Here is an 18641-nt window from a genome sequence, read left to right on the forward strand (position 1 = left end):
TATACTTGAAATCTTTGAAAAAGATTTTATGGCCAAATTTCTATTCTTATTTTTTACTAAAAATTATAACTCAAAAACTATGATACCTACAAAACTCTGGTCAAAGGATGAAATGCAGGAATTTGTTTGAATTCTCAAAATATCGAATTGAATTTCATAAATTAAAAAAAAAATCACAGAGGAAAATATTTCAAAAATTTAAATTAATTTTTCTTAAAAACGTATTTTTTTTAATTCTCAAAAAATTACAGGTCGGACTCGATTATATGTGATTCGATTATATACAATTTTGGACTCGATTATATACAGTTTGGAAAAATATTTTTTTTTTAATTTCAAATTATTTCAAGAAGAAATGTAACCTTTCAACGTTAAGGTGAAGTTTAAGTGGCTATTACATGTACAGTGGGGTAAAAATAGTGATTTTTGAAGATTTTGCTTGAATTTTCACCAGGAATTGTTTATATCGATATTGCAGTCAAATTAAGAAAGATAGAAGTTGGACGTCAAAGAACAAATTGTAGAGCAGTTAAAGGCCTTCAATTTAACTGATAGAAACAATCTAGTTTAATATAATTTTTTAGGATAAAATTAATAATAACACATTAAAAATGATTAACTTTTAAGTTTTTCACTTCCAAAATGTTATTGAAATCCACTAATTTAGTTGTTCCACTACTATATCCTGTACTAAATTTTCTTATCTTTCAAATGAAAGAATCAGAATCGTCTTCCGTAGCGTATTTTTTAATGTAGAGTCAGGTTGAAGCAACAGAGTCCGCAACAAAAAAAAAGTTATATATCTCTGTCATTGTTGAAATTCGAACATATGCGGATTTTTTTCATCAAATATGATCGACTATCACTTCCTGAGATAATCTGGATAAATTTATTTTTTTCATGTGAGAAAGGTGTCTTCTGACTTTAAGGGGATGCATCAATAATCAAATTCCTCTTTTTTTTTAAAAAAAAACGAAAAACACGTGCAAAAAAAAACAAATAAAAAAAAATTTTTTTTGACTCGATTATATACAGGATTTGATTATATACAGTGAAAAGAAATCAAAAACTGTATATAATCGAGTCCGCGCTGTATATGAATAGCATTTACAATTTTCAACAAGTCACCCATACATCTGAAGATGGGGAGTTTAACAGAAAAAAAAGGTTTTCTAACAACTTTTTCATGTTTTCTTTGAAAAAATTATAACAAATCCTAATTTTGTTCAAAATCGAGATAGCGGTATGAGAAAATCTTTTCTTCAAAATTATAAGACCTACAAAATGTTGGTCAAGTGATAAAATGTAGGAAATTGTTTACATTTTCATAAAAAAATATATTCAAAAAATGTTAACACATTTTTTTGAAATTAAAAAAAAATTATTTTATGAAAATCGATTGCGAACGATTTCCTACATTTCATTTTCTGACATAATTTTGTAGGTATTACAGTTTTTGAGTTGTAATTTTTTGTAAAAAATAAAGAATATAATTTGACATTTTTCAAAAAGTAGTCTAATTCTTTTTTAAAGATTTCAAGTATGCAAAGATGCTTATATGGCCAATGTTTTTACACTCACTAAGTTTCACTGCAATCTGTAATGATGATGCCAATGGCTAGTCGAGTTGGCATGGAAATCGTCTATACGAGCACCCCTAAACTGCAGCAGCCACTGGTTTATGATGCTCAGTGCTATCAAGTGAAGAGCACATCAATCTACATGGCGCAACCATCATCAAATCCTCCCGCCCCGCTTTATCCGTTCGTCCTGAAACCATGAATCAATCCCCCTTTTTGCTTTTATTAGCCGTACATGTATGGGTGTTTGTTTTTATTATGAAACCATAACCCTTTGCCTTCAGAACACCCACCCACCCAGCCTGCCAGGTTGAGGAAGTATGAACGGAATGTGAATTTAACTGGATTATTTCAACGTTTTCATCGGAGGTTTTCGAGTCGATCGTGTAACCAACCCCTGCTCGTCCTGAATTTGACGAGCGCGCTGTGAAACATATATCGTAAAAAATGTACCACACTCACCCGAAGGGCATTTTTGTTACCGGAACGGAATTATCTGCATGAATTGATGAAAAATTATTCAATTTGATTTGAGTCATAAACTTTGCGCTTTTTGTTGGTAAAATTATTCAACTGCTCCTTTCTCTCGTTACAGGTATGTGGCACATTTCTTATGATGAATTGAAAAAGTGAAATGCATCGAATCAGTCGGTGAGTTTTTTTTTCTGTTTCGCTAACCATCGCATTGACAATGACAAAGTAAATAAATTATTCAAAATACTGCGTTTAAAAACAAAAGTGTGTGAAACCCGTCGTTGCGCATATGCAAATCACCGCCAGCCTGACGTAGCTAATTGAAACGAATTATCATAAAAAGGGTGCCATCCATACAGCTAACAAAAAAAACCAGCCAGCTTAACTCAACCGTTGCAAACTATTTCGGTTCGTAGATTTTGGCAATAGCTGCTGGATGTGCCACCATTATTTCGCTCGCGCCGAACAACACACAATTTGCCATCGCGCGCGGATTGTGGCAATTATTCGCGCGTCGCCTCCGACATTCCCTGCCACCGGCTCTCACACACGGTGTTTTTTAGCCTCCCCCTCCCCCCCACAAAGGAAACGACGCCTGGAATCCAATGAGGCCAATTTGGATGCGAAGTATTTGACTAATGGTTAACAGTTTGCAGTGAGGCAAATTATTTCGCAATTTCACCCATTCAAGCTAATTCAAGCGAAAAAAAAAACTCTTTCTGATACACACAGACGCATATGCAGATACACGTGTGTCTACTGAACGACCGATGAAAATGGAGGGATAAATGCTAGGATAGAGACTGTGACGAGCGTTTGCGATTCACCGGCTACGAAAAGTGAATCTCATTGTATGAGGGTTTTTCCCCTGCGAATCTGTAGTCTAGTCTATGAGGCTGAAGGGAGCCATATAAAACCATGAAAATTTAATCGTCTGCGTTATTATCTATGATCAACTCATGACTTTCGCGTAGCTTTCACCCACGAATAAAAGATTTAATATGTTTTTGTTTAGGAATTATATTATTATACTTTGAAGTAGATTGTTATAACATCATTTGGCGATATTTACGTCTATAACTTTGTGATCACATTTTAGCGCTTATTGCTTAGCGGTTTTTTGATCGTTTCACAAGATTTTTGCACCAATACATTTGAACACTGCCTCAAAATCTATAGTAATCGAGCAATTTCAAATGAAATCGACAAATAACAAAACATGAGTATTTTTGATTCGAATGAAAGTTTAACATCACATCAGGATTCATAATGTGTGCCTCAAAAATTCATGAAAAATCGATGTTCCACAAAGTTCGTCAAAAATAGTTTTACCATCTTGTACCCATTTTTTAAATTTTCTGCATGACTTGTATATTATATGAATAAATAAAAAAATAAAAATATATATATTTTAGATATTGCTACTTAATGTTTCTTGTATATAAAAAAAGAATACTAATTTTGTTTCAGTGTATATTTTATCAAGTTTTAACTTCAATACTCTATAACTCTTTGTAAGATACTATTTCGTTACGACCCATTGTTTTTGAGATATAAATTATCAAAGATTTCTCTTACTAAAATCGATACGCCCTTTTCAAAAGTTACACTTGAGTCAAAACCTTCCCAAATGCTGTGGAAAACTCATATTTCCTCCAACCTAAACGGAATACAAAGTTTGGTTCGAATCAAAAATACAAGTTTTTAAACTCGGCATTTCTAGTTGGATTTCATTTAGAATTGCACAATATAGAAAATTATAAAATTTTCAACAGTTGATCTGTTAAAATAACGTTGAAATATAAAAACTTCTAATGGTCTGAGCTTTCGATATCGAGCAGCAGCGAACAAATTGTACCTTCTGTACAAGAAGAACCCTCCTGTCCAAGAACAATAGATGTTCACGTTCGGTTGAGATTAGATAAAAATTTAGATAAAAATTTATATAAAAAAAATTATCAGAATGTTGAACATTTTAAATCACAACAAAAATGTGAATCAATCGCACGGGCATTCATTAATGTTATTTTGTTAATTCAGAATAAATGTGCAAAAAGCAGTTCAGTTAATTTGTTAAAAACTTTGTGTGAAAAAATATAGATGAAAAACAGGTGGGTGACGACGGGGACATAACCGGAGTGATGTACGACTACATAGTTCATTATGTTGTTGCTTATTCATATTCCAGTGCAGATGTTATGTAAGCGGTGCGAACCATTCACAAGGCAGCGATGTAATAAAACTTGCAAATTAACCCACAGTTTCAGTACAAATATGTACTGTTAATTGATCGCTGTCTAGAACGTCACCGAAACACTGAACTTATTGGATATCCTAATAGTTTTCCAGTATCATTCTTAAAGTAATAATCCACAAACTATGCAGTACCTTTCGCGGAACGACAACTGAAAATCCGAACAGAATCGGTCAAAGTTTCACCTTCAGTTTTCAACGGAAAAACAGATCCCGCTGGAAATTACCTTCTTCACACCCGGATGGAATAGATTAAACAGACTTTTCACAGTCCATCTCACTCCCACTGGCAACTGTCCGTTTTAAATTTTCTACTCAAAAATGAATTTACTCTTCCGTACATACCTAATATCGCTTCTCTGTTAACTCGCAAACCGAAACATAACTATTAGCGAATTTAGTTTTGATATTAAACCACTCCAATTGCTTAATATCGAAGTAGCTAAAATTACATCCACACACACATTCCCCTTCTAATCAGTATTCATTGCCGTAGGGTGGCTTAAATATTATAAAATGACATGTAGAAGGTGTTCTCATTAACAGAAATCTGAAATTCAAAATGTAACTATACAAATCAAACACCTGTCCATTTTACCCCCACTGTCCCTATTACCCGCGGTTCCCCTAAATGCCACATTTCTCTTCTGCCTTGCTTCCACACGCCAATGTAAGTACTGTACTGTACTGTACAGTTTTCTTTGTGCATAATCTGCACAATAATTTTTCCTTCATGGTTAGTGTTCAGATTTATAAATTTACCCCTTTCTCTTCCTGTTGAACGTAGTCCTACGTCAAAGTTTGAGCTAACTTTCAAAAAACTATTGCTTACCCAAACTTTTTTCAAATGATGTTACAGACGAATAAACTAAAAGAAATTAACATGCTTTTTTCCTATTATCTTTAACGCCAATTGTAGTTTACCCTCCTGTACTCTCGCGCAAAATCGTAACTCGTATACCCACAGACTGTGCATGGCTCTGTACTATAGCTATTGTGTATTTTAAGGTGTTACTGCCATTTATTTAAATAAAAAGGTATAATTGCATGAGAAAACTCCAGAAAATATTTTTCCTTTAACTTCATTCAGTTTTAATAGTCATTTCAGCCACCTCATTGATTATCAGACCGTATGCGCGAGTATAGGAGGGCTAGCGAACATTCACTTCGCTCCAATCACTGTTCAGCTTCATTGCGTGAATATTTCGATGGAATCATAATTACGTTGTATACATTGTAATTGTCCGAGGAATTATATGAAAAAAACACCTGTTCTATTTGTTCAAGCGTTATTATTTGCTTTCATGGCACAATTCGTTAGCGCGTTCTGCTGTTCTGCTTAAAATTTCGATAGATTTTCAAGTAATATCGGAAGAGACAAACAAGCGAATTTAATGAAATAATTTTATAGCCCTACGTCAGCAATACGTTCATGTCCAGAACGCAACTTCCTATGATTTTATGCAATGTTTTCATTTTCATTTTCAATTGAAAATTTTAATTGCGGCTAATGTTAAATTTCTCAAACAAAAGGACGATTTGGTAAGGTCGGAGATATTACCGGAAAGACCTAGGACTACACCAGAAGCTGTCAACTGGAATATATTGTTTTTTTTTCTCATTTGTTCGAATTTTTCGAATGATAATGTAACTTGTGCGTGATGTGATCTACTCGGAAAATTAATTTGTCGATTCCTTATAAAACATTTGTTTTATTAATTCATAAAACAATTTTAATAAATTTTAACCTTCAGTTTCCTAACGAAAAAGATAACTCAAACCTCTGGAAAATACCTTATTCACATTCGGCTTCAAATTTGATACACTTTGACGCCAATTTTTACCCGAAAAAACGCTCAAATTCGCGGAAAATGAATGATCGACCGCAAAGACACCAATAAGCCCGAACCACTCCTAAATTCATACGAGAACTCATCAGTAAAAAAAAAAAATCAAATTGATGTTTACCATTTCGGACGTTACTCTAAAATTTCATTGAACTTTCTGAAACAATTCTTTAGTGAATGTTTCGAGGGCTCGTTGATTAAAACTCGTTTTCTACTGCTACTCCTGCTGAAATTATTTCTGTTGATGTTTCGGCTTTGCTACCGCTGATTTAAGCATTAGGAAAGACTCATGTCTGCCCGCTAGCTGGTGTGGGAAACGTGTGATTTAGTGCGTTTAGACAATGCCTGGCATCTTAAATTCATTTAATTGTTTATTCCAAGAAAAATATAATTTTATTCACCGTGGTAGATGTGCAGACATATTTTCAATCAATTGATGCAAACATCTTTGCGAACTATCGATAAATGATGGAGTTATATGCATTCCAAGCCTTTCATTATTTCCTACATGTAGTGTGTTTTTAGATTTTAATTAGACGTAGTCCTACGTCAAAAATCAGGCGTTGATACCAAATTCTGCAACCGCCTTCGTGGCGCAATCGGTTAGCGCGTTCGGCTGTTAACCGAAAGGTTGGTGGTTCGAGTCCACCCGGGGGCGTGATTTTTTTTTTTTGAGGTCCGTTATACTCTTTTTTGTTTGAGATCCATATAGTTTCTTTACATTACTAAGCTACTGTTATTTAACAATGGATTTTTTTACGGATGTCTAAAATAACGGTTTCCATTGGGCAACTGAAAATCGACCCGTGTTCCAATTGTTCAGTCTTCAGTTTCTTCATTGATTTACGGGATGCTATTGCATGACGACTTATTATTTTTTTCGATTTTTTTTTTTTTTTGAAAGAGTATTGTAATGATAGCTTCTTAAATCTGCGGATTATCCACAAAAACTAGTTTCATAACAATTCTACATAAGCCTATCCGATGTTTGTTAGTGAGTGATAGGCTCTTGCTTTTTTCATTTGGTCATGATTTTCACATTCTGACCTGACCACTGGTATATATGATCTTACCGATGGACAGTTTAATGATTTTGTTTATTGGTAATACAAAGTGTTCTTGCTGAAAAATATATTTTTTGTGCTTGCACCTCATCTTTAGTTCGTTATTGCGTTATCGGCGTTTTATCCACTATCCATGGTAACCTTGCCTCTCAATTTGACGAATAATCAGGGTTCTACTGAATGTCATAAATGTTATCATGAGCCTCATCTAGAATAAGCGAGAAAAACTCGTCATAGCCCGGCTAGCTCAGTCGGTAGAGCATGAGACTCTTAATCTCAGGGTCGTGGGTTCGAGCCCCACGTTGGGCGCTTAAAATTTTTATCTTTTTTGTTTGTACAAGAAATTTTATTCATGAGCTCAGTTTTGTCCCCTAATTGTCGATTTAATACAGGGGGATGTAGCTCAGATGGTAGAGCGCTCGCTTAGCATGTGAGAGGTACGGGGATCGATGCCCCGCATCTCCAAATCTTTTATCGAAGGATTACGTTTGACGAGAAGAAATAGGGTATTTCTTCTAATTTGCGTGAACAAGTTTTGAATAAAGGTTTCGATGACTAAATTAGTTCAGGTATTACTTAAGCATTAAGCTGAACAAATCATCTATCATACAAGGTACATCGGGGCAATTTGAAACGGTTTCGGTTTCGAAGTTCAACTTGGAAGTTAATTTCAAAAATCACTAAATTTAAATCTGTTTACAGAATAGCATGTACAAGGTTTGACAGATGACTTTCGATATAAAAATAGAGATTCACACTGGATGTTTCGAAGAATATCATTGTTTCTGCCATACAGCGGGGCAAGTTGAAACGCGAACTATCACGAGTTTAATGTGCAGTTTTGCAGACGCTTTCGTATATTACGTAACGCACTAAGGAAAGGAGGAAGGCATGTTAAATGATTTTTTTTTAGAAATAAATCCAAATAATTCTAAACATTTTTATACAAATGACCATTTGTTATATCTTATGTCAGGAAGAGGGAGTCGGGATGGTAAAAATAATTGTGTTGCGCAACATTTGAACGACCCCTAGTTGCAAAATTCACAAATTTGACTTGTTTCATGTCTGTGTATTCATAAAATACGTAGAACATATTATTTGCTTTCATGGCGCAATTCGTTAGCGCGTTCTGCTGTTCTGCTTAAAATTTCGATACATTTTCAAGTAATATCGGAAGAGACAAACAAGCGAATTTAATGAAATAATTTTATAGCCCTACGTCAGCAATACGTTCATGTCCTGAACGCAATTTCCTATGATTTTATGCAATGTTTTCATTTTCATTTTCAATTGAAAATTTTAATTGCGGCTAATGTTAAATTTTTCAAACAAAAGGACGATTTGGTAAGGTTGGAGATATTACCGGTAAGACCTGGGACTACACCAGAAGCTGTCAACTGAAATATATTGTTTTTTTTTTCATTTGTTCGAATTTTTCGAATGATAATGTAACTTGTGCGTGATGTGATCTACTCGGAAAATTAATTTGTCGACTCCTTATAAAACATTTGTTTTATTAATTCATAAAACAATTTTAATAAATTTCAACCTTCAGTTTCCTAACGAAAAAGATAACTCAAACCTCTGGAAAATACCTTATTCACATTCGGCTTCAAATTTGATACACTTTGACGCCAATTTTTACCCGAAAAAACGCTCAAATTCGCGGAAAATGAATGATCGATCGCAAAGACACCAATAAGCCCGAACCACTCCTAAATTCATACGAGAACTCATCAGTAAAAAAAAAATCAAGTTGATGTTTACCATTTCGGACGTTACTCTAAAATTTCATTGAACTTTCTGAAACAATTCTTTAGTGAATGTTTCGAGGGCTCGTTGATTAAAACTCGTTTTCTACTGCTACTCCTGCTGAAATTATTTCTGTTGATGTTTCGGCTTTGCTACCGCTGATTTAAGCATTAGGAAAGACTCATGTCTGCCCGCTAGCTGGTGTGGGAAACGTGTGATTTAGTGCGTTTAGACAATGCCTGACATCTTAAATTCATTTAATTGTTTATTCCAAGAAAAATGTAATTTTATTCACCGTGGTAGATGTGCAGACATATTTTCAATCAATTGTTGCAAACATCTTTGCAAACTATCGATAAATGATGGAGTTATATGCATTCCAAGCCTTTCATTATTTCCTACATGTAGTGTGTTTTTAGATTTTAATTAGACGTAGTCCTACGTCAAAAATCAGGCGTTGATACCAAATTCTGCAACCGCCTTCGTGGCGCAATCGGTTAGCGCGTTCGGCTGTTAACCGAAAGGTTGGTGGTTCGAGTCCACCCGGGGGCGTGATTTTTTTTTTTGAGGTCCGTTATACTCTTTTTTGTTTGAGATCCATATAGTTTCTTTACATTACTAAGCTTCTGTTATTTAACAATGGATTTTTTACGGATGTCTAAAATAACGGTTTCCATTGGGCAACTGAAAATCGACCCGTGTTCCAATTGTTCATTCTTCAGTTTCTTCATTGATTTACGGGATGCTATTGCATGACGACTTATTATTTTTTTCGATTTTTTTTTATGAAAGAGTATTGTAATGATAGCTTCTTAAATCTGCGGATTATCCACAAAAACTAGTTTCATAACAATTCTACATAAGCCTATCCGATGTTTGTTAGTGAGTGATAGGCTCTTGCTTTTTTCATTTGGTCATGATTTTCACATTCTGACCTGACCACTGGTATATATGATCTTACCGATGGACAGTTTAATGATTTTGTTTATTGGTAATACAAAGTGTTCTTGCTGAAAAATATATTTTTTGTGCTTGCACCTCATCTTTAGTTCGTTATTGCGTTATCGGCATTTTATCCACTATCCATGGTAACCTTGCCTCTCAATTTGACGAATAATCAGGGTTCTACTGAATGTCATAAATGTTATCATGAGCCTCATCTAGAATAAGCGAGAAAAACTTGTCATAGCCCGGCTAGCTCAGTCGGTAGAGCATGAGACTCTTAATCTCAGGGTCGTGGGTTCGAGCCCCACGTTGGGCGCTTAAAATTTTTATCTTTTTTGTTTGTACAAGAAATTTTATTCATGAGCTCAGTTTTGTCCCCTAATTGTCGATTTAATACAGGGGGATGTAGCTCAGATGGTAGAGCGCTCGCTTAGCATGTGAGAGGTACGGGGATCGATGCCCCGCATCTCCAAATCTTTTATCGAAGGATTACGTTTGACGAGAAGAAATAGGGTATTTCTTCTAATTTGCGTGAACAAGTTTTGAATAAAGGTTTCGATGACTAAATTAGTTCAGGTATTACTTAAGCATTAAGCTGAACAAATCATCTATCATACAAGGTACATCGGGGCAATTTGAAACGGTTTCGGTTTCGAAGTTCAACTTGGAAGTTCATTTCAAAAATCACTAAATTTAAATCTGTTTGCAGCATAGCATGTACAAGGTTTGACAGATGACTTTCGATATAAAAATAGAGATTCACACTGGATGTTTCGAAGAATATCATTGTTTCTGCCATACAGCGGGGCAAGTTGAAACGCGAACTATCACGAGTTTAATGTGCAGTTTTGCTTATCGAACTATCTACAACTGATTCACGAAACACTAAATTGAAAGAATCACAATTGCGAAAAGCACGTGAAACATGTGAGATGTAGGAGGGTAATCTGATACACGCAAAATGTACACTACAGACTAGTAATTAATATACGAAACAATAACATCAAGGATACTATTTTAGACGCTTTCGTATATTACGTAACGCACTAAGGAAAGGAGGAAGGCATGTTAAATGATTTTTTTTTAGAAATAAATCCAAATAATTCTAAACATTTTTATACAAATGACCATTTGTTATATCTTATGTCAGGAAGAAGGAGTCGAGAATGGTGAAAATAATTGTGTTGCGCAACATTTGAACGACCCCTAGTTGCAAAATTCACAAATTTGACTTGTTTCATGTCTGTGTATTCATAAAATACGTAGAACATATTATTTGCTTTCATGGCGCAATTCGTTAGCGCGTTCTGCTGTTCTGCTTAAAATTTCGATACATTTTCAAGTAATATCGGAGGAGACAAACAAGCGAATTTAATGAAATAATTTTATAGCCCTACGTCAGCAATACGTTCATGTCCTGAACGCAATTTCCTATGATTTTATGCAATGTTTTCATTTTCATTTTCAATTGAAAATTTTAATTGCGGCTAATGTTAAATTTTTCATACAAAAGGACGATTTGGTAAGGTCGGAGATATTACCGGAAAGACCTAGGACTACACCAGAAGCTGTCAACTGAAATGTATTGTTTTGACGTAGGACTACGTCTAACCGGAAGATATAGGGGGTGAAATGGAAATCTAGGCACTGAACAAGTAGGAAAAAATGCAAGATTTGGAACGCTTATAACTTGAGCATTTCTCAATAGATCACAAAGGTTTTTGCATCAATTGATAGGAAATATATCTACGCATCTATCATAACGAATAACATTTCATTTTTCTGGAGATAAATAAGTGAATAATTGTGAAATATCAAGCATTGTCAAAATGCACTATGTGCCCATTTTTGATTGGTCCATTTTGTGCTCCTCAAATCGTACCGACCAAAACGGGCAACCAGAGCAGCAGCGAAATAGAATGAAGCACGATTGGAAAGGAAAAAGAAAAAAATGAACGAAACATTGGTCGCAGTCTCACACATGCGTAATTCTCGAGCCAGCCAGTCAGCTTAAAAATCCCCGCTCCGCTGCCGTAACGATCATTCTCATTCAAATCGTACACCACATCGGTTCGCATCACAACACATCAACAAACCAACCCAAGCAGCCATGTCTGGACATGGTAAAGGAGGAAAAGTGAAGGGAAAGGCAAAATCCCGCTCGAACCGTGTTGATCTGGAGTTCCCCGCAAGGGTAGCCAGGCCGAGCGCGTTAGTAACAGTGCACCAGTCCACCTAGCCGGCGTTATATAGTTTCGGCCGCCGAAGTGATCGAGTTAGCTGGCAAAGCTGCTCGCAACGATAAGAAAACCCACATTCGGAACAGAACACATTCGGTTCGCTGGACATCAAGACAACAGGCAGTTGCAGCGAGTGGCGAGTGGCAAACGCAATCGCAAAACGGCATCAGGTAGCAGAAGAAAAAAGTTTGTTTTTTATACAAACTGCTTTGGTGGCAAATCCAGAACAAGGCGGCATCGAGGGCGTTCGAAATGGTTTTTTTCAAAACCACGAGTACTAAGTTTTCTAAATTGGAACCATTTCATAAAACACGGCACTTTTCAGGGCCATTAAACCTTCCAAAAAAGAGTTTAGGAAATACAGTTCAATGCTTTCTAAAACATTATCCAAAATAATAATAAAACACAAATTGATTTTTTCATCATTTGTTTGCCAGGATCTGATGAGTATGTGAATTTGGCAGTTGTTCTGAGCTTATTGATAGTTGGGGACTTTTCTGATTATTCAATTTTCACCAATTCTTAAATTGTTTCCAGATTGAAAGTACAGTAATTTACAATTAGTTCGACATTTAGCTAATTGGACGGACATGTAATGCGACTTATTTAGTTGGACATTTTTGTAAATATAGAGATCCAAATTATGACCCCACATTGAAAGTCGACACTGTACCACTGTCATCGCAAATGTTCAATTACAGGTTAAAATTACCTCCAATCCGACACTGAGTGGTGGTAATGCGACGTGCCATTGAATGTAATTTTCTGTACAATATGTCACAAGCTGGATGGGAAGAAATTTTCCAACTGTGAAAGCTGTGGCGAGTGGCAACAAATCGTTACACAGGAAGGTTTAGCCGAACAAGATGGGGATATCGAGTGATAACAAAGCAATAAACTCTTTAGATTGAAGATAATTTTGTGATCCTGAAAAGGACGGAAAATTAATTTGTCGACTCCTTATAAAACATTTGTTTTATTAATTCATAAAACAATTTTAATAAATTTTAACCTTCAGTTTCCTAACGAAAAAGATAACTCAAACCTCTGGAAAATACCTTATTCACATTCGGCTTCAAATCTGATACACTTTGACGCCAATTTTTACCCGAAAAAACGCTCAAATTCGCGAAAAATGAATGATCGACCGCAAAGACACCAATAAGCCCGAACCACTCCTAAATTCATACGAGAACTCCTCAGTAAAAAAAATAAAAATCAAGTTGATGTTTACCATTTCGGACGTTACTCTAAAATTTCATTGAACTTTCTGAAACAATTCTTTAGTGAATGTTTCGAGGGCTCGTTGATTAAAACTCGTTTTCTACTGCTACTCCTGCTGAAATTATTTCTGTTGATGTTTCGGCTTTGCTACCGCTGATTTAAGCATTAGGAAAGACTCATGTCTGCCCGCTAGCTGGTGTGGGAAACGTGTGATTTAGTGCGTTTAGACAATGCCTGACATCTTAAATTCATTTAATTGTTTATTCCAAGAAAAATATAATTTTATTCACCGTGGTAGATGTGCAGACATATTTTCAATCAATTGATACAAACATCTTTGCGAACTATCGATAAATGATGGAGTTATAAGCATTCCAAGCCTTTCATTATTTCCTACATGTAGTGTATTTTTAGATTTTAATTAGACGTAGTCCTACGTCAAAAATCAGGCGTTGATACCAAATTCTGCAACCGCCTTCGTGGCGCAATCGGTTAGCGCGTTCGGCTGTTAACCGAAAGGTTGGTGGTTCGAGTCCACCCGGGGGCGTGATTTTTTTTTTGAGGTCCGTTATACTCTTTTTTGTTTGAGATCCATATAGTTTCTTTACATTACTAAGCTTCTGTTATTTAACAATGGATTTTTTTACGGATGTCTAAAATAACGGTTTCCATTGGGCAACTGAAAATCGACCCGTGTTCCAATTGTTCAGTCTTCAGTTTCTTCATTGATAGCATGACGACTTATTATTTTTTTTCGATTTTTTTTTTTGAAAGAGTATTGTAATGATAGCTTCTTAAATCTGCGGATTATCCACAAAAACTAGTTTCATAACAATTCTACATAAGCCTATCCGATGTTTGTTAGTGAGTGATAGGCTCTTGCTTTTTTCATTTGGTCATGATTTTCACATTCTGACCTGACCACTGGTATATATGATCTTACCGATGGACAGTTTAATGATTTTGTTTATTGGTAATACAAAGTGTTCTTGCTGAAAAATATATTTTTTGTGCTTGCACCTCATCTTTAGTTCGTTATTGCGTTATCGGCGTTTTATCCACTATCCATGGTAACCTTGGCTCTCAATTTGACGAATAATCAGGGTTCTACTGAATGTCATAAATGTTATCATGAGCCTCATCTAGAATAAGCGAGAAAAACTTGTCATAGCCCGGCTAGCTCAGTCGGTAGAGCATGAGACTCTTAATCTCAGGGTCGTGGGTTCGAGCCCCACGTTGGGCGCTTAAGATTTTTATCTTTTTTGTTTGTACAAGAAATTTTATTCATGAGCTCAGTTTTGTCCCCTAATTGTCGATTTAATACAGGGGGATGTAGCTCAGATGGTAGAGCGCTCGCTTAGCATGTGAGAGGTACGGGGATCGATGCCCCGCATCTCCAAATCTTTTATCGAAGGATTACGTTTGACGAGAAGAAATAGGGTATTTCTTCTAATTTGCGTGAACAAGTTTTGAATAAAGGTTTCGATGACTAAATTAGTTCAGGTATTACTTAAGCATTAAGCTGAACAAATCATCTATCATACAAGGTACATCGGGGCAATTTGAAACGGTTTCGGTTTCGAAGTTCAACTTGGAAGTTCATTTCAAAAATCACTAAATTTAAATCTGTTTGCAGCATAGCATGTACAAAGTTTGACAGATGACTTTCGATATAAAAATAGAGATTCACACTGGATGTTTCGAAGAATATCATTGTTTCTGCCATACAGCGGGGCAAGTTGAAACGCGAACTATCACGAGTTTAATGTGCAGTTTTGCTTATCGAACTATCTACAACTGATTCACGAAACACTAAATTGAAAGAATCACAATTGGGAAAAGCACGCGAAACATGTGAGATGTAGGAGGGTAATCTGATACACGCAAAATGTACACTACAGACTAGTAATTAATATACGAAACAATAACATCAAGGATACTATTTTAGACGCTTTCGTATATTACGTAACGCACTAAGGAAAGGAGGAAGGCATGTTAAATGTTTTTTTTTTAGAAATAAATCCAAATAATTCTAAACATTTTTATACAAATGACCATTTGTTATATCTTATGTCAGGAAGAGGGAGTCGAGAATGGTAAAAATAATTGTGTTGCGCAACATTTGAACGACCCCTAGTTGCAAAATTCACAAATTTGACTTGTTTCATGTCTGTGTATTCATAAAATACGTAGAAACATACTGAGGACCGAAATATGAAAAAATTATCATCATTCGTTCAAACTCTGGACAACATCAAAATTGAAAATCGCATGCATTTGTTACTACTGCTGCTTTTCTTTTGGTTGATGTTCCTGTTTGGTCACCGCTGATTTCAGCATTAAGAAATACTCATATATGGTCGCTAGCTGGTGCAAGACTGAGGCTAACAAGTGTGACGCTAAAATTTACATGGTGTCTCTGTTTTCCTAATTTTTCCTATTTCTTATGTGCAACTTGAAGAGCACAATTTTTGGGAAAACAAAACGTCGGATTTAGCCCGTTTAGACAATACCTGACACTTTACAATTACTTAATTGTTTGTCTCAAGAAAAATACAAATTTATTTACCGTGGTAGATGCAAAAAAATATTTTTAAATAACCGATGCAAACATCTCTGTGATTGTCCTATGTGAAAAATCGAACATTGAAACCAAGTTTTTTCAACCGCCTTCGTGGCGCAATCGGTTAGCGCGTTCGGCTGTTAACCGAAAGGTTGGTGGTTCGAGTCCACCCGGGGGCGTGAACATTTTTTGAGATCCGTTATACTCTTCCTGTGGGAGATCCATATGATTTCATCATGTTACCATGTTACCAAGCTTCTGCTATTTAACAATGGGTTTTTACCGGATGTCCAAAATAACAGAATCCATAAAAAACATTAAAAATCTACTAAACGATCTGTATGTTTTGTTCAATGAATGGCTGAAGAAACCTGCAAAGTTATGCTTTTTTCTTCTGTTTTCTGCAATATAATTAAATTTTGTTCTTATGAACAATGATGTCAATTTCTAGAACGTTTCAAGTTATAATCGAATCTTTTGACAGCAAAACTTCAATTTGAATATGTATTATTGACACACAACTGATTATTGGCTGGGCTACAGCGCAGTAAAAAAGCAGTATTGTTAAAATACGCCCAGTCAACGAGCGGCTGCTGTATTTTCAATTTTTCATATTTGCGAGCTTTGAAGGATAAGCGTTTAAAAATATTTCATTTCTTAATTACATGACACTACATATTCTGATTTTACAACACCCTAATCTTCCTGTGAAACGTAAACTTCCTACGTTAAAAGATTTGGAGATGCGAGGCATCGATCCCCGTACCTCTCACATGCTAAGCGAGCGCTCTACCATTTGAGCTACATCCCCCTATATTAAACAGACGTTAAGGGGACAAGATACGATTGGGCGATCTTGAATCTAGAACAGAACATTGGATTCGTTTCAAGGGTTTCTAATTAGTGGTCGTAAATTTAGGAGAAGCTGTTTAGAAAGATTGTTCGTTACGAAACAAGTGGTCACAAGTTATATTTACCCCACCACATTCACTAAGCTGAAAGGGAAAATTGTCACGAAATTCAATAGTGACATCAGGTCCAACTGAAGCGTTATTTTTCTAGAATTGAGGCTTCTACCAACATTTCGACTAAATGTCACATGCGTGGCACGGTTGGATTTTATGGGATCATTGTCAGTGAACTTCTGGATAAATATCAGTAATTTTCAATAAAAAATTTCAATTAATTTATTTCATTTAATAATTCCTCGTCGGTACGAAAAAAACAATCATCCTGGAAAATACAATTTTTCTGGGCTTTCAGGTTTTTTTTGTGACCTTCATACTGAAAATCAAAGTATAATGCCTTTAATGTTTGAATAGTGAAATGTTTATTACTTACATTACTTATATAGAATAAGTAAATAAATTTGAAAAAAAACATTCCATTTTTCAATGATCGATTCAGCAAAGATAGATTCTTTTATACCGATATAATCAGTGAATCGACGACGTTCAGAAAATTGAACCGTCAAGATCGATATTTTTCTAAAGATCGCCCAATTCTAGGACAAAAACTCAGCTCATTAATGAAGCTTTTTTGTACAAAGAGAAATGATAAAAAACTCTAGCGCCCAACGTGGGGCTCGAACCCACGACCCTGAGATTAAGAGTCTCATGCTCTACCGACTGAGCTAGCCGGGCTATGTTGTTTCCTACTCACTTATTATAAGTGAGACGTTTGATAACATTAATCACATAAAGAAGAACATACAGTCTTTCAAAAAACAAAATTGAAGAAAAAATTAATTTGTCACCATGCATTGGATTTATTGCTAAAAAAATACTTCTACAAACATCTCGTAAATCCATCAAGGAATGACTGACCAATGAGCTCTCAAAACAAGAAACTTAGTAACATGAAGAAATCATATGGATCTCCAACAGGAAGAGTATTACGGATCTCAAAAAATGTTCACGCCCCCGGGTGGACTCGAACCACCAACCTTTCGGTTAACAGCCGAACGCGCTAACCGATTGCGCCACGAAGGCGGTTGAAAATTTTGGTGTCAACATCCGACACTTGACGTAGGATAGAAATTTGAAAACACTGTACATGTAGGAAATATGGAAAGATTTCGAATGCTTATAACTCGATCATTCCTTAATAGATCGCAGAGATGTTTGCATCAATTGATTGAAAATATTTCTGCGCATCTATCACGGTAAGCAAAATTATATTTTTCTTAAATTAAACAATTGAATAATTGTAAGATGTCAGGAATTGTGTAGTTCTTGACTAAAGGTGTTTAGCATGGTTTAGCGATTTTACGATTGTCATAAGAATAATCAATTTCCGTTCGCAACAAATTGAGTTATTTAGTAATTTTTTGAAAAAAATTACTCTGATTTAGATTATAACTCGGTTATTTATTCTGTTTGGAAAAATATTAGATACTTTTCTTTTTGTTTCACAAGAGAATGGACACAACTTCAGATTGGGTGACAACCTTATGATCGACGGCAAATGAGACACACAACATTCATCGCAGCTATTATAATCACCATCACAGTGTGGTATAATATTTTGGAGAGGAGAGTCCTCTACTCTTCTGCTCCATCACTCTCTCGAATTCAACACAATTGTGAAATTTGATGTCCTTTTTATATATTCACACAAAGTCCCGCTTAGTACTCGAGTTTCAGACCCTTGTAAAATTTGTTTCGCACCACTTCAACAAGTATAACACTCCATAT

At 35.4% G+C, this 18641-nt stretch overlaps 1 protein-coding gene and 9 non-coding genes across 12 annotated transcripts in view; 8 read left to right on the top strand and 2 right to left on the bottom strand.

Annotated features, from left to right (window-relative positions):
• The window catches only part of LOC129768843 (uncharacterized), a 539752-nt gene that overhangs the window by 99847 nt on the left and 421264 nt on the right, over positions 1 to 18641 (top strand). The window lies entirely within an intron of this gene.
• On the top strand, positions 6739 to 6812 carry Trnan-guu (transfer RNA asparagine (anticodon GUU)). Its single transcript has one exon. It is a non-coding gene; the product is annotated as a tRNA-Asn (tRNA).
• Trnak-cuu (transfer RNA lysine (anticodon CUU)) lies at positions 7455 to 7527 on the top strand. The gene has a single exon. It is a non-coding gene; the product is annotated as a tRNA-Lys (tRNA).
• Positions 9452 to 9525, top strand: Trnan-guu (transfer RNA asparagine (anticodon GUU)). Its single transcript has one exon. It is a non-coding gene; the product is annotated as a tRNA-Asn (tRNA).
• Positions 10162 to 10234, top strand: Trnak-cuu (transfer RNA lysine (anticodon CUU)). The gene has a single exon. It is a non-coding gene; the product is annotated as a tRNA-Lys (tRNA).
• On the top strand, positions 13856 to 13929 carry Trnan-guu (transfer RNA asparagine (anticodon GUU)). The gene has a single exon. It is a non-coding gene; the product is annotated as a tRNA-Asn (tRNA).
• On the top strand, positions 14553 to 14625 carry Trnak-cuu (transfer RNA lysine (anticodon CUU)). Its single transcript has one exon. It is a non-coding gene; the product is annotated as a tRNA-Lys (tRNA).
• On the top strand, positions 16051 to 16124 carry Trnan-guu (transfer RNA asparagine (anticodon GUU)). Its single transcript has one exon. It is a non-coding gene; the product is annotated as a tRNA-Asn (tRNA).
• Positions 17516 to 17588, bottom strand: Trnak-cuu (transfer RNA lysine (anticodon CUU)). The gene has a single exon. It is a non-coding gene; the product is annotated as a tRNA-Lys (tRNA).
• Positions 17863 to 17936, bottom strand: Trnan-guu (transfer RNA asparagine (anticodon GUU)). The gene has a single exon. It is a non-coding gene; the product is annotated as a tRNA-Asn (tRNA).

The sequence above is a fragment of the Toxorhynchites rutilus genome, chromosome 2 (genome assembly GCF_029784135.1).
Source record: "Toxorhynchites rutilus septentrionalis strain SRP chromosome 2, ASM2978413v1, whole genome shotgun sequence".
Classification (NCBI taxonomy): Eukaryota; Metazoa; Arthropoda; class Insecta; order Diptera; family Culicidae; genus Toxorhynchites; species Toxorhynchites rutilus.